Source organism: Anolis carolinensis, chromosome 1 (assembly GCF_035594765.1).
Source record: "Anolis carolinensis isolate JA03-04 chromosome 1, rAnoCar3.1.pri, whole genome shotgun sequence".
Taxonomy (NCBI): Eukaryota; Metazoa; Chordata; class Lepidosauria; order Squamata; family Dactyloidae; genus Anolis; species Anolis carolinensis.
In genome coordinates, this window is record NC_085841.1 from 87,595,513 (window position 1) to 87,608,314 (window position 12,802).

At 36.8% G+C, this 12,802-nt stretch overlaps 1 protein-coding gene and 1 long non-coding RNA gene across 4 annotated transcripts in view; both read right to left on the reverse strand.

The window, feature by feature from the left end:
- Positions 1-12,802, reverse strand: part of akap7 (A-kinase anchoring protein 7) — a 124,925-nt gene that overhangs the window by 23,131 nt on the left and 88,992 nt on the right. The gene's annotated exons all lie outside the window — the stretch shown is intronic.
- LOC107983722 (uncharacterized) lies at positions 72-10,245 on the reverse strand. The gene is made up of 3 exons (XR_010005528.1): positions 6,435-10,245; positions 5,391-5,592; positions 72-3,765 (listed from the first exon to the last, which is right to left on the reverse strand). It is a non-coding gene; the product is annotated as an uncharacterized LOC107983722 (long non-coding RNA).

Here is a 12,802-nt window from a genome sequence, read left to right on the forward strand (position 1 = left end):
GTTCGCAGAGGGCAAATTCCATTTCAGAGAAGTTTTTTGGGTGGACATAAACACACCAGCTTTTTTTGGGGGGGGGGGGGGGGAGAAGGTAAAGTTGGCTTAAACAAAATAAACCATCATATTTTAGCTTAAAGCTCTTACTGTTTGAAGCTAAACCTTAGGAGCTGCAATTCATCCTGTCAGTGTGGGGATCCCTTTCATACTACACATTTACAGAACTATTCCACTTTAATTTCCATGGATTCTGCTGGAATTTGCAGTTTGTTGGGGTCATTTAGAATTTTCAGCCAGAACACTTTAGGTGTCTCACCAAACTATAAACCCTGAAATTCCATAGGATGCAGCCATGGCAGTCATAACTGAAGGGGTCCTGGACAAATCGCTAAAACGTGGGTTATCTGGGGAGTCTCAAAGGGCTATACTGGGACTCCAGGACTGCCAAATTCAACCCAGAGCTTGACATTTCCCACTCCTACTCTTATTTACATAGGGGCCCCTGGGTGGCACAGTGTGTTAAAGCGCTGAGCTGCTGAACTTGCGGACCAAAAGGTGCCAGGCTCAAATCCCAGGAGCGGAATGAGCGCCCACTGTTAGCCCCAGCTCTTGCCAACCTAGCAGTTCGAAAACATGCAAATGTGAGTAGATTAATAGGTACCGCTCCAGCGGGAACGTAACGGCGCTCCATGCAGTCATGCCGGCCACATGACCTGGAGATGTCTATGGACAATGCCGGCTCCTTGACTTAGAAATGGAGATGAACACCAACCCCCAGAGTCGATCACGACTGGACTTAACATCAGGGGAAACCTTTACCTTACCTACTCTTATTTACATTACAGCCTGCATATAGGCAGTTCTTAGGAAGACGAGAGTGGCAAATTAGTTAACAGTAAAATCAGGCACCATGAGGAGCATCACTGGTTGTGTGTCCCAGAAAATATTTGGTTTTGAAAGGTAAACTTCATGGCTTTATATATTCTATCTTTAAATACAAGGCAATACTATAAAACCCAGCCCTGATTTTCCTTTTCTATTTCTTTCCCTCATCCAACTTCCAGTATACATTTGAAAAATTGTCTTGGTTGGTATACACTGTAATGCTTAGCATGAAATATCACAGGGATATACATCTCTGCATGACATATGTATTATTATCCGCATTATAAAGCTCCCTCCACAGGAAGCTGTTAGTTGACTGAAGTGTGTCATCAAATTACCAAATAGTGCTACACTGTTTATCGCAGTGAAAAATCCAGCTGCTTCCTTCAGAAAGGTGGCAAATTTCACTGTGGGTATAGTATGATAGTTGGCTCATGCAATCTTCCAATTAGCCAGGGTTGAAAAGTTTCAGAAGTGTCCTCCTCTCTCCTCCTCATTATAGACTTGTTCTTTTTCCTCTTGTAGTTATGGTTGAAATAGCTTATTCTTGCCCAGGGCTTACTTGTTATTTACTGATTTTTTTTTTTTTTTTAAAAAGAAGAGTAATCAGTGATGTGGTGCAGAAGAGAGTTTGTAAGACCGAAACCCTGGAACTTTTTGATAATAAGGGACTATCACAACACCAGTCTCTCATTTTGCACAACTCTGTTCCGTAGGAGTTTACTTTCAATCCCCAGAGTAGCTGGAAGGAGAATGTAGTTTATCAGCAATGATGTGTTTTTGGGAATTATTTTAGTTATATTCTGAAGTGGTTTGGGCTAGTTTAGTTTCAAACAGACAATATCTATTTATTTTACAAAAGACTAGACAAAGATAGTTAGAAATTGCTGACAGAAGGAAGAAGTATTTAGAATGAGACCTTCCTGGATTTTTCAGTTGTCCTTGACTATGAGGACTACATTGGTAAATGCCTACATCGCAAAACTCACCACTGTCTTTAACTTGTTAATTCATGACTTCCAAATAATTAATAACTTAATGCATTATTAATATCTATGTTATTTTTAAAACACAAAACAATAAAAATGGCAAGAACGACAGAAAAAAGTCTAAAATTTAATATTTTTGGAAGATCAATTAAATGTTACTTATTCTGGAAGAAATATTAAAATCATCTTACTTTTAAAGGGAACATTAGCAAGTCATCTTAGTGCATTATTGTCATGCTTTGTTCTTAGCCATAGCATATATATTTTCACCATATGTTTGAGGACACTTGTCAATTGACAGGAAATTGTCAATTATAGAACTTATATTTCCCCAACATTTACAAGTTCATTTGAATTGTCTAAGTTAAGTAAAAGAGTGGAACAGCTCCATCAGGTTTTATAAAAACATTGAGAGCTTTAACTGGCTATAACATTCTTTTGTTGAGTGTATATATTCTAAAACACACAAAAGGCTACTTAAATGCTAGTTTAAGGGAGGGTCCAATAGATTTTCATAATGTTCACCCAATGACTATGCTAAGGTATTGTTTACTTAACACAGAAAATAGCATGGGGACACCCCTTTGAGGAAATTAAGGATATGCTGCTACATGTTATTGACTTTAACACTATCAGGGAATGAGGAACATGCCCTTAAAACAAGGATTGTGTCTTTCAATTACGTGGAATTTAGTAAGCATGATTGCAAAAACTTGTGTTCTGAAACTGTGTGAGTTGTAATTTGCAGGCAATTGTGTCATTTTGGGTTATCACATCCTGTCTTATTAAACTAGGATTTGCATTTCTATAAATTTGCATGCTGTTCTTTGGATGCAATTTCATCACTGAGATGAAAAAGAAAGGAAACTAGGAAAGTGCAATTAACTATAAAGCACTATTGAACTATAAAGCACTATTGCCATGAGGCAATCAAACTAGCATTACAGTAGGACCAAAATTGATGGTCCCTATCATATGATGCCATATGCATCCTGCTACCAGTGTGTCTATCTGTGATTTTCCTGCTCCTAGCTATTAATAGGTAAATCTTGTCAATAGCTTCCGATCCACCAATGTCCCCATCACCTACTTTGGAGCAATGGGCCCTTTCCATTTCAGCGCTAGCAGTAAACTTTTTTTTCAGGGAGTGGGATCCACTTCCCCATCCCCAACCTCTCGCTTTGTGGGGTTACATGGGAGCTGCACAAAATACAACTGCAGAACCACGGATTTGTGAATTGTCTCAGCTGCACCAGTGAAGAGCGGTGTGGTATCAAAAGTACTCAACCTGGTATGTATCCACTACATACACTTAGGTAACAGTAGATGAATAGTTGGCTGGTGTAAAAAAAAGCCCTTAATACTTATCCTGGCTTACTAAGCCAGGAGCTGACTGTCCAAACCTTTGTTGCTTTGTTCATATCTTTGCTATTTTGTTTGATGGCTCTCTAGTCTGATGTATACTCATATTTCTATTGGAAAGTCTTTTCACAATTGTAATGTTGCACTTGTGTAAGTGGATCATCGCCAACCGTATCTATGGCATACCATTCTTTATGGAGGAGGCATCCTGTCTGACTGTAACATTGCCTTACAGGGCATCTAGTGTGTCCTATTAGAAAACTGGCCAAAAAGGAATATTTTTGACTGTTCATATATTTCTTCATTTCATTTACAGTATTTATTTACTCTTCCACTACTTCATAAGTGGGTCAATTCATTTAAATTGCCATATGGCAATATTCATCTCCAATTTTCATCATTTTATTTGCCTGTTAATAGAGCTTGCTGTCAATCTTGGGCTAGAAGATGAAGCTAACACTCTTTTGGTGGTCCGATCTCCATAGACAGAACTGCTGGGAATCTTCTTGGATGCTCCATTAACCTACAGGAGGACCTTATAAAAGCAAGCAGAAAGAGCTTAACTTTATCTTCCACATTTTCATCTGCTACACCTTCTTATCATGTACTTCTCTGAGTCTGTTCCTGGATCTCTACCAACTACTAACAACTTTGCAATTGCTCTGCTTTCAAAATACTGGCCTACGTTATTGAAACTGAACTAGCTTCTAGTTTGTATTCTTTCAAATTGATGTAGTTTCATGTGACTGAATCTTAATACCAAAGTTTTCCTAAAATGGAACATCAGCTGTCAGTGCTAAAAGTTCTTGTTCAACTTTCTAATTGCTTGTACTATATTCAATATTTTTAAAAAATGTATTAGAATGAAGATTATTTCATCAGGTTAACCTACAATATGACAAAGCCCCAAACATAGGCTCAATACCATCACAAGGCAACTATCCATTCTTTGTTCAGAACCTGGGTTTAATTTGCATTCTACCGAAACACAATTTATAGCCCATATCCAATCTACTAAATCTTACCAAGACAGTCTTGATTAGATTAATTATTTCCTATAGCAATCTGTATGACTCAGGTTTAATTTTCTAAATAATGCATTCCCTGCTATACATATACTACATAACTACAATGACTGCCAGGGGAGAAGAGGTCAAAGGAGAGTCTAATTGTGTCTGTTTAGAAACACAATTAACATAAAAAGGAAAAAGTACAAAGAACATTGCGCCTACTCTGTCTATTGTGAAAAATACAGAAAATGACACATGTTAAAAGGGTATTTGGTGATATCTTTTTGAACTAAAAGTATGGTATGAACACCACATTACACAGACTTCAAAGCAGCTGTCATTCCTAGAGAGCTAATCTCTATCAGCAACAGAACAGATTCCCACTCTGATCTAACAAATTGTTCAACTATTATGAGCTAGGCCAGTATGTCCTCAATAGCCAAGTATAGTCTGACCCCAGATTGGCCACTTTATTTGCTCCAAGTCTTTTGCTGGCTGATTTTTGTGTACTATATGCTTAGCTTACGGTGCCATTCAATGTGTCTTCCTAACCTTCCTTCCTAAATTCAAAGGCTTGGCAATTCTCACATTGTCTGGTATGTATAACCTAGCAATCCACTTTCGTTCCATCTTGCTTCTTTTCTCCATTCTAACTTCAGTCAAGTACTTATCTTGCACACATGAGTTCAATCCACAGACTGAACTGCTGGGAACCTACTTGGATGCTCCACGAAACTCACCTCCTTAAGAAATCTTACAAAATATGTTCATGGTCTGATTTGTTATGGAGATGATGAAAAGTTGGTGAGTCTAATTTTAAAGATACCATGCTATCTTCTGTTCCACACTTAAATTGCTGCTTCTTTAAATTTGGCAATGACAATTATTTAGAATTCTTGGAAGAAGATGCTGAAATGGCTAAGTTAGAGAGCCACCAGATCTAAACCATGCTTACTAATGTTTTTGTTCCTGTAAATCCCAGTAGATTCAATTAAATGTATTGTCATGAACATATGCAAAGGACTGCAGCCTTAAACAGTGAGAGTAACTATATCTGTTCATGGGCTATTTCCCAATGGACATTAGATACAGGGGAGCCCCGGTGGCGTAGTGGGTTAAAGCCTTGTGACTTGAAGGTTGGGTTGCTGACCTGAAAGCTGCCAGGTTCGAATCCAATCTGGGGAGAGTGCGGATGAGCTCCCTCTATCAGCTCCAGCTTCATGCGGGGACATGAGAGAAGCCTCCCACAAGGATGGTAAAACATCAAAACATCCGGGCATCCCCTGGGCAGAGTTCTTGCAGAGGGCCAATTCTCTCACACCAGAAGCGACTTGCAGTTTCTCAAGTCACTCCTGACATGAAAAAAAAATAGATACAGGGAAAATAATTTAAAGCCCTAAATACTGATTCTAGTTAATATTAAATTTGGAGACAATATGTCATGGATTTGGCTTAGACATCTAATAGAAACACTGAAAACATTTCAGCTAGTTAAAAGTCAACCAGAAATATATAATTATGGAGTTAAAACTGGTATGAACATTGCACTTAATATTTTATTTCTAAACTCTCCAGAATCAGCTACATTTTATTAGCGTAATTTTCAAAAATGTGTTTTTTGAAATCTGAATAAAAATGGAAATATGCTTGGTAGCATTTCAAAATGGAAGAAACTATTTGCAGAGATGCCATATATTTTAAAAATGAACTTTATTCTGACCATAAAATACAAGAGCAGCAATCGTCTTCCTATTCAGACCTCCATGCCTGTTACATTTTTCAGGTAAGCACTGCTTTCAATAGGCGTTAGTCTTGAGCTTGAAAGCCTTGATACATCTTACACTGTGCATCTGGTAAGTTAAACAAAGACACACCCTTTTGCATGTTAAGCTGTCACCTTTCAAATATATGCATTCATAGAATAATTTTCAGTTAAGGAAAATAAATTTCAAAAACTATTTGTATCAGTTATTAAGAAGTCTAACATAAGGAACATATACATTAACTTATTTATAGATCCAGCCATTCCACTTCCACTGATCTAAACTCAGTCTTTCAAGCAAAATATTTAATGTTAAGGGAAAACCCACCCCAAATACACAAATCTGTCCTTTTCTCAGCTGCAAATCTGCTATAAAATAGCTGCACCAGTGTTGAAAGACTCCAGCCAGTACACAAAAGCAGGCAGACTTACTGATTTTCTCCTCATCTCTTCCAAAAGGATAGCAGCAGAGTTGGCCCATGGCATCTACTGTTTTATTTTCTTCCTTGTCCTCTCAGTGTACACCCCAAACTACAAACTGGAGACTGATCTTGAGTCTGAAGGCAAACTGTTCATTCTACTCAACGGGAGAGAGAAAAGCACAAGCGCACACACGAGGGAGGGGAAGCAGAAGCAGGCAAGCTGAACGCTGCTATGAACGAACAAGGCTCCACCTCCTTGTCCTCATGCAAAATGCTTTAGCACAGATAGTTGAAGAGAAGAGAAAGTCATTCTTGCTCTCTGGACTGGGTAATAGTGACACTATTGTACAAACAGACACACATCTCTGTATTTTAAGGCTATCTTTCACAGGGATTTAGAAAAATCAAAAACTGTGCTTTATCATCATGAAGAATTAGCACAAAATAGTTGCAAGTTAAAAATGTTTCTGTTTATTGCAGTAGTGAAGCTAGGGTTCTTTCGGCATCCCCCCCCCCCCAGTTGAGTGTCTCTACATTTCAAAGCTACATGAGAAGTATAAAAATAGTAGGCACAGCTTTCCCCATCACTATATCTCAACACTGCCCAAAATCACATTGTTGTACTCCTGCCTGTCATTTATTTTTTAAAGACACAGAAACCCTATAAGAAAAGAAGTGGTACATTATTAGGACTAATTAAGTCCAGTTACAGACTTCACCTTTGTATCTACGCTCTCGTTTTCTTCATGCTAACAAAAACATAAAATCCTGTCAGGCTCCAACAAATACAAAATGGTTAGATGAACCCTCATTTTAATTCTATAATTACAGGAATAGAAGTGAGAAAGTGCTTATTAGAGCATAACATTCAAGTCCTGCAGAAATGTTTCATAGGTAGAAAGACTAATTGGACTGATATAATAAAGAGCTGGAAGGAGTGCCCATGGGTTAATTTTTGCTCTCTCTTGACCTAAGACAGAAGTAACTGCTCTAATATCTTACAACAAAAGTGGGGCATTTGTGGCCCCCTAGTCGGTCTGACTTTCTTTCTTGCTGAATTTATATTCTGCCCTACTCTCAAGCTAGTGGCTTCCACATCACTGAAGCAGTGAATCCACTCTGAGAACTCTAAAATAACTATCTAAGGTACTGAATCCATCTGACAGATCTGAGCATCTTTAATATTCAGAATAAAAGCCACCCTACTAACTTGGGGTGACATAAAGCTGCATTGTACTGGTAGACTACAACTCCTATCATCTCTGATCATTAGCTGGGGCTAGTGGAAGTTAAGAATCCAGCATCTTGATTCTGAATGACACATGTGCCAGTCTTGTGTCTTTACCCAATACATCACTGAAATCTGCAGCCTCATTTAAACAGTCATGACAGCCATGTGATTGTCTTCAGCAAATGTGAAAGGCTTCTATCCTGCTCATAATCCAACAATGACCATGGAAAGATTTATGGTTCTCTTGATTTTCAGTTTTGAAATAAATCTCAATTATAATTCTTTCCCTTTCTATTGGCATTAATTGCTGCTGGAGTTCTTTTCTTTCAATAACAACAACCAACAAGAGCAGAAGGGCATTTTTTTTTATAATTAATTGCACTGGTTTCTTAAAACAATGTCAGCAGAACACAGCGTTCTGGCAACGTTGAGGGCTGATCCACACTGACTGAGCTGCCAAAACAGGGACAAGAGGAATCATATGGTGCCTTCGTGGAAGTATTAGTGTTTTCTTTTTAAAAATAGAATACTAGGAAGACAATAGCCTCCTAAATTATTATGTTAGAACAGGATGGACTGTGAAACTATAGCAGGCAAGTTAACAGCTTCATCTCCATTTTGTAATAAGCCATGTGCTATCTAAGCAGAATCTGTCAGCCTGTCTAATCACAAGAAACGAAAAACACATGACCCATATTCTAAAGTACAAATGAATTAAACATGATTGCTTAACACACATCTACAGGGCATAAGTAAAAAGCTGTCATTAGAGCAGGGGAGAATATTTCTAGCAGTAACTAGTTTCATTTATCCTTTTCAAGAATAGCCAAGGAGCACACATGCACCTATTAATACACAAATCCAGCTGACTGGGAAAATTGCAAGAAATGTAATTTACATTTTCTGTTGCAATTGTGGTAAAAACCAATGTCAAAATAAGACAGTGGATCTCTTGGAACAAATATGAGACATCTAGTCTAGTTATTTTCAATAAAAATGTTTGGTATTCCGATAACATTTTACATTTAATGTAATGAAACCTCAGTACACATAACTTTTGCTGGATAATTTTCGCAGTGGGAAGTGAAAAAGGTATGGTAGTGGTGAGGGAGAGTATGAGCTGAACTTGAAAGGTTTTAGTGTAAATCATTTCTAAATCTCAGAGTTCCATTTTTTTAACTTCAGCTCTTAGAATCCATTGAAATAGAGATTATGTGAGGTATAATCCAAAAAAAAAGAAGCTTTTCAAGCTCTGGTTTCATGTCTATGCTATAAACTCAATGTTATCAGTAATGGCCTCAGGCAACTTGCTCTATCTCTTAGATGCATCTCACATCTGCAACTTAGAGTACAGCATTGTCAAAAGGTATTTGTGTGAAGCACTAGTAACCCACCACATTTTTATATGAACACTAAAAATAATTCTTAAGTCTATTTGTTTATCATTTTATTCTTGACTGATACACAATCCTTTTAGGTACCAAATTACTCACCCTCCTTAATGAAAAAGGGATAACTGCAGACATTATGAGCTTGGTCACAAAGTATTTTCCAGATATTCATAGATTGTCACAGAGTAGATGCTTAAAGTTTTAGCCAATGGAATTGAAATGTTTTGCTATCAATGGACACACAAAGCTTTTTTACTTCATTTATATAGTGATCTCTGCCTGCCTTTAAGTGTTTTAGAGTAGCTTATTTTAAAAATCACAATAAAGATGCATAACATATTGAAACCTCGGAAACCAGTCCACAGATGGATGGACAAATACGTGGCAAGCAAGGGTGTATCAAAATAACCTATTTAGCAGCTGTTATAGGACAGCAACAAAGGGGACCATTCAAATTTTTGCAGAATGCTCAGTAATCCAGTTATGACATACCGTATATACTCAAGTATAAGCCGACCCTAATATAAACCGAGGCACCTAATTTTACCACAAAAACTGGGGAAACTTACTGACTCGAGTATAAGCCGAGGCTGGGAAATGCAGCAGCTATGGGTAAATTTCAAAATGAAAATAGATCCCAATAAAATTATATTGAGGCACCAGTAGGTTAAAGGTTTTTGAATATTTACTGTATTTTAAAGAAAAACATTAAACTAGCTCTGTAAGTGGAAAAGTAGGGTCAACAAAAACAATATGGTATTAACAATAACTAATACTAATAATAACAATAATAACAACAACAACACTTCATTTGTACCATGCCCTATCTCCCCATGGGGACTCAGGGCAGTTTCCAACATAGTAACAGGCAAACATTCAATGCCTACATAAACAATGCAGAGCTAGATATAGATCTATAATTTTATATATACCGTATATACTCGAGTATAAGCCAACCTGAATATAAGCCGAGGCACCTAATTTCACCACAAAAAAACTGGGAAAACATTGACTCCAGTATAAGTCGAGAGTGGTAAATTTCAGAAATAAAAATAGATACCAATAAAATTACATTAATTGAGGCATTAGTAGCTTAAATGTTTTTGAATATTTACATAAAGCTCAAATTTAAGATAAGACTGTCCAACTCTGATTAAATCATTATTCTCATCTTCAATATAAATGTGCTTATGTATCCTTTTAATAATAATAGAGTAAATAATACATGTAATAATAATAATAATAATAATAATAATAATAATAAATAATACAGGAAAATAATACATGTAATAATAAATAGAGTAAAATAATAAATGTAATAATAATAATAAGATCAGAGTGAAATAATAAATGTATTGATAATAATAAAAATAGAGTAAAATAAATGTAAAAGTAGCAACAATAATAGAGAAAAATAATAAATTTAATAATACCAATAATAACAGAGAAAAATAATAAATGTACCATATATTCTCGAGTATAAGCTGACCCAAATATAAGGCAACCAGGACCCTCACCCGAGTATAAGCCGAGGGGGGCTTTTCAGTCTTAAAAAAGGGCTGAAAAACTTGGCTTATACTCGAGTATATACAGTAACTAAAGCAAATAGTACTACAGCCAGGTCTGCCTTTCTCAGGACTAGGCACAAGCTAAGTAACTCATATTGTCACCTAAATGAAAGCTGTATTTAGGATAACTAAGGGCTCTTCCAGACAGGCCCTATATCCCATTATCTGATCCCAGGTTGTCTGTTTATTCCAGATTATGTGGTGGTGCAAACTCATATAATCCAGTTTAAAGCGGAAAACCTGGGATCACATCCTGGGATATAGGGCCTGTCTGGAAGGACCCTTCCACCCCTTCCACACAGCTGAATAAAATCCTCATTTTCTGCTTTGAACTGGAATATATAGCAGTGTGGTCTCAGATAACCCAATTAAAAGCAGATATTGTAGGGCTTTCTGCCTTGATATTCTGGGTTATATGGCTGTGTGGAAGAGCCCTTAGAAACATGGAGTTTGAAGAGGCCTAATGGGCCACTGAGCCCAACCTTATAAATGGCAAAACTGACTTTTGAGGCTGAATAAAATTTCATTCAAAACAAACTGTCCAAAGACAGATTCAAATAGACTAACTCATATTGCTCTCCCACAGTCTGCCCAAAGCTTTGACAAAATTCCTGGTTGAGGCAGTAGGAAATTCCTCATATATGGTCTGGAAACTTACTCAATGAGCAGATCCCAACACCGAGAAGGTTTGGCACTCTTATTAGCTTAAAATATACAAGGACTTAAACACACACATAACCTCAAAACATTTTCAGAAATGAGCAAGAGTACCTGAAGAAATAATAACTGATATTGTGAGAAAGATGTCTCATTGCAGAAGAATGCATGAATGCTATAAAGATTAAATCTTGCATAGGTACATTAGTTGAATTAAACCATTCAAGCACCACTTTATCTTTATGCTTATAACAAACCACACACAGCCACAGAGTACTTTAAATCGATTTCAGGATATAACTAACACACACACACACACACACACACACACACAGGAGAGAGGTATATCCTAAGAAATTTTAAAAGCTTAGTATAGTTGTAATTCTTTGTTCTGAGAACTAAGCCTTTAATCCCTTCTATCATTATGTTTCCCATTTTCAGTGTACATTAAAACCATATGAGAAGAGGAACAACTCAAAAAGAAATTGCATCAGAAATTATTCATTGGTCTTTCCAATAAATAATCCTCATTTATTGTTTATATATACTTTCCATTATGCATCAGTAAATCAGTAAGAGACAGGCAACATGATGCAATGCCTAGATGTTGGACTGGGACTCTGGGGGCTAGGGTTTGATTACACACTCAGCCATGGAAATCTATTGTGTGACCTTGGCCAAATCATACTCTTCTCAGCCTCAAAGGAAGGTAAAGGAAAATCTCCTCTGAATAGACCTTGTTCAGAAATCCCTGTGATAGGTTCATCTCAGGGCCACCATGGGGCTGGAAATGACTTAAAGATACACAATAACAACAAAACAATAATATAGGACTTCAAACTGGCTAACCCTTGACTGAATTATTCATATATACCCAATCTTAAACATTGTAACAGCTAGTAAAAGTGTAGGGTGTGAGACCCATACACTTAAATCAAAATAAATAACTGCTGAACATATCTAAAAAAAATGTCTGAAACTAAAAGAATCTTTAGAATCTCTCAGCAACAGGAGATCCACTGAGTCAATTGAACTTATATAACAGTTAACTTTAAAAATCTTACTTATTTGGTCAATCAATTGTAGTTAGTACTGGCAACTGGATTTATCTTACAGAGACATATTGGTGAAACTTCTAAAAGCTTGTGGGAACACCAGTTCTCAAGAAATTGTACAGTGTGCAATGTCAGGTCGGAATTCAAGGGTCTAGTAATGAAATGCAAAAGCTCTTCTGTGTCTCACCAGTGGGAGCAATACACTGCATGAGAACATATTTGGCCTTCTCAACTGTGGTATTCTAGCTGTGGAAGGTCCTCCTCCATAAGACTGGATTGGTACCAGTGTTGGTCTTACTCTAGCACTAAGTTTGCCTTTTTATAAAACTTTTGGAGGTCTAAAAACTTCATGCAATTGTCTTATATTAATTACATTTTACACTGTGCAGTTCTTTAATATGCTTTTAGAATGTTTATGCTATTTGTGTTGCTTCATTTTTATTGTCCTATTGCTCTACCTTTAAATCATTCAGCTG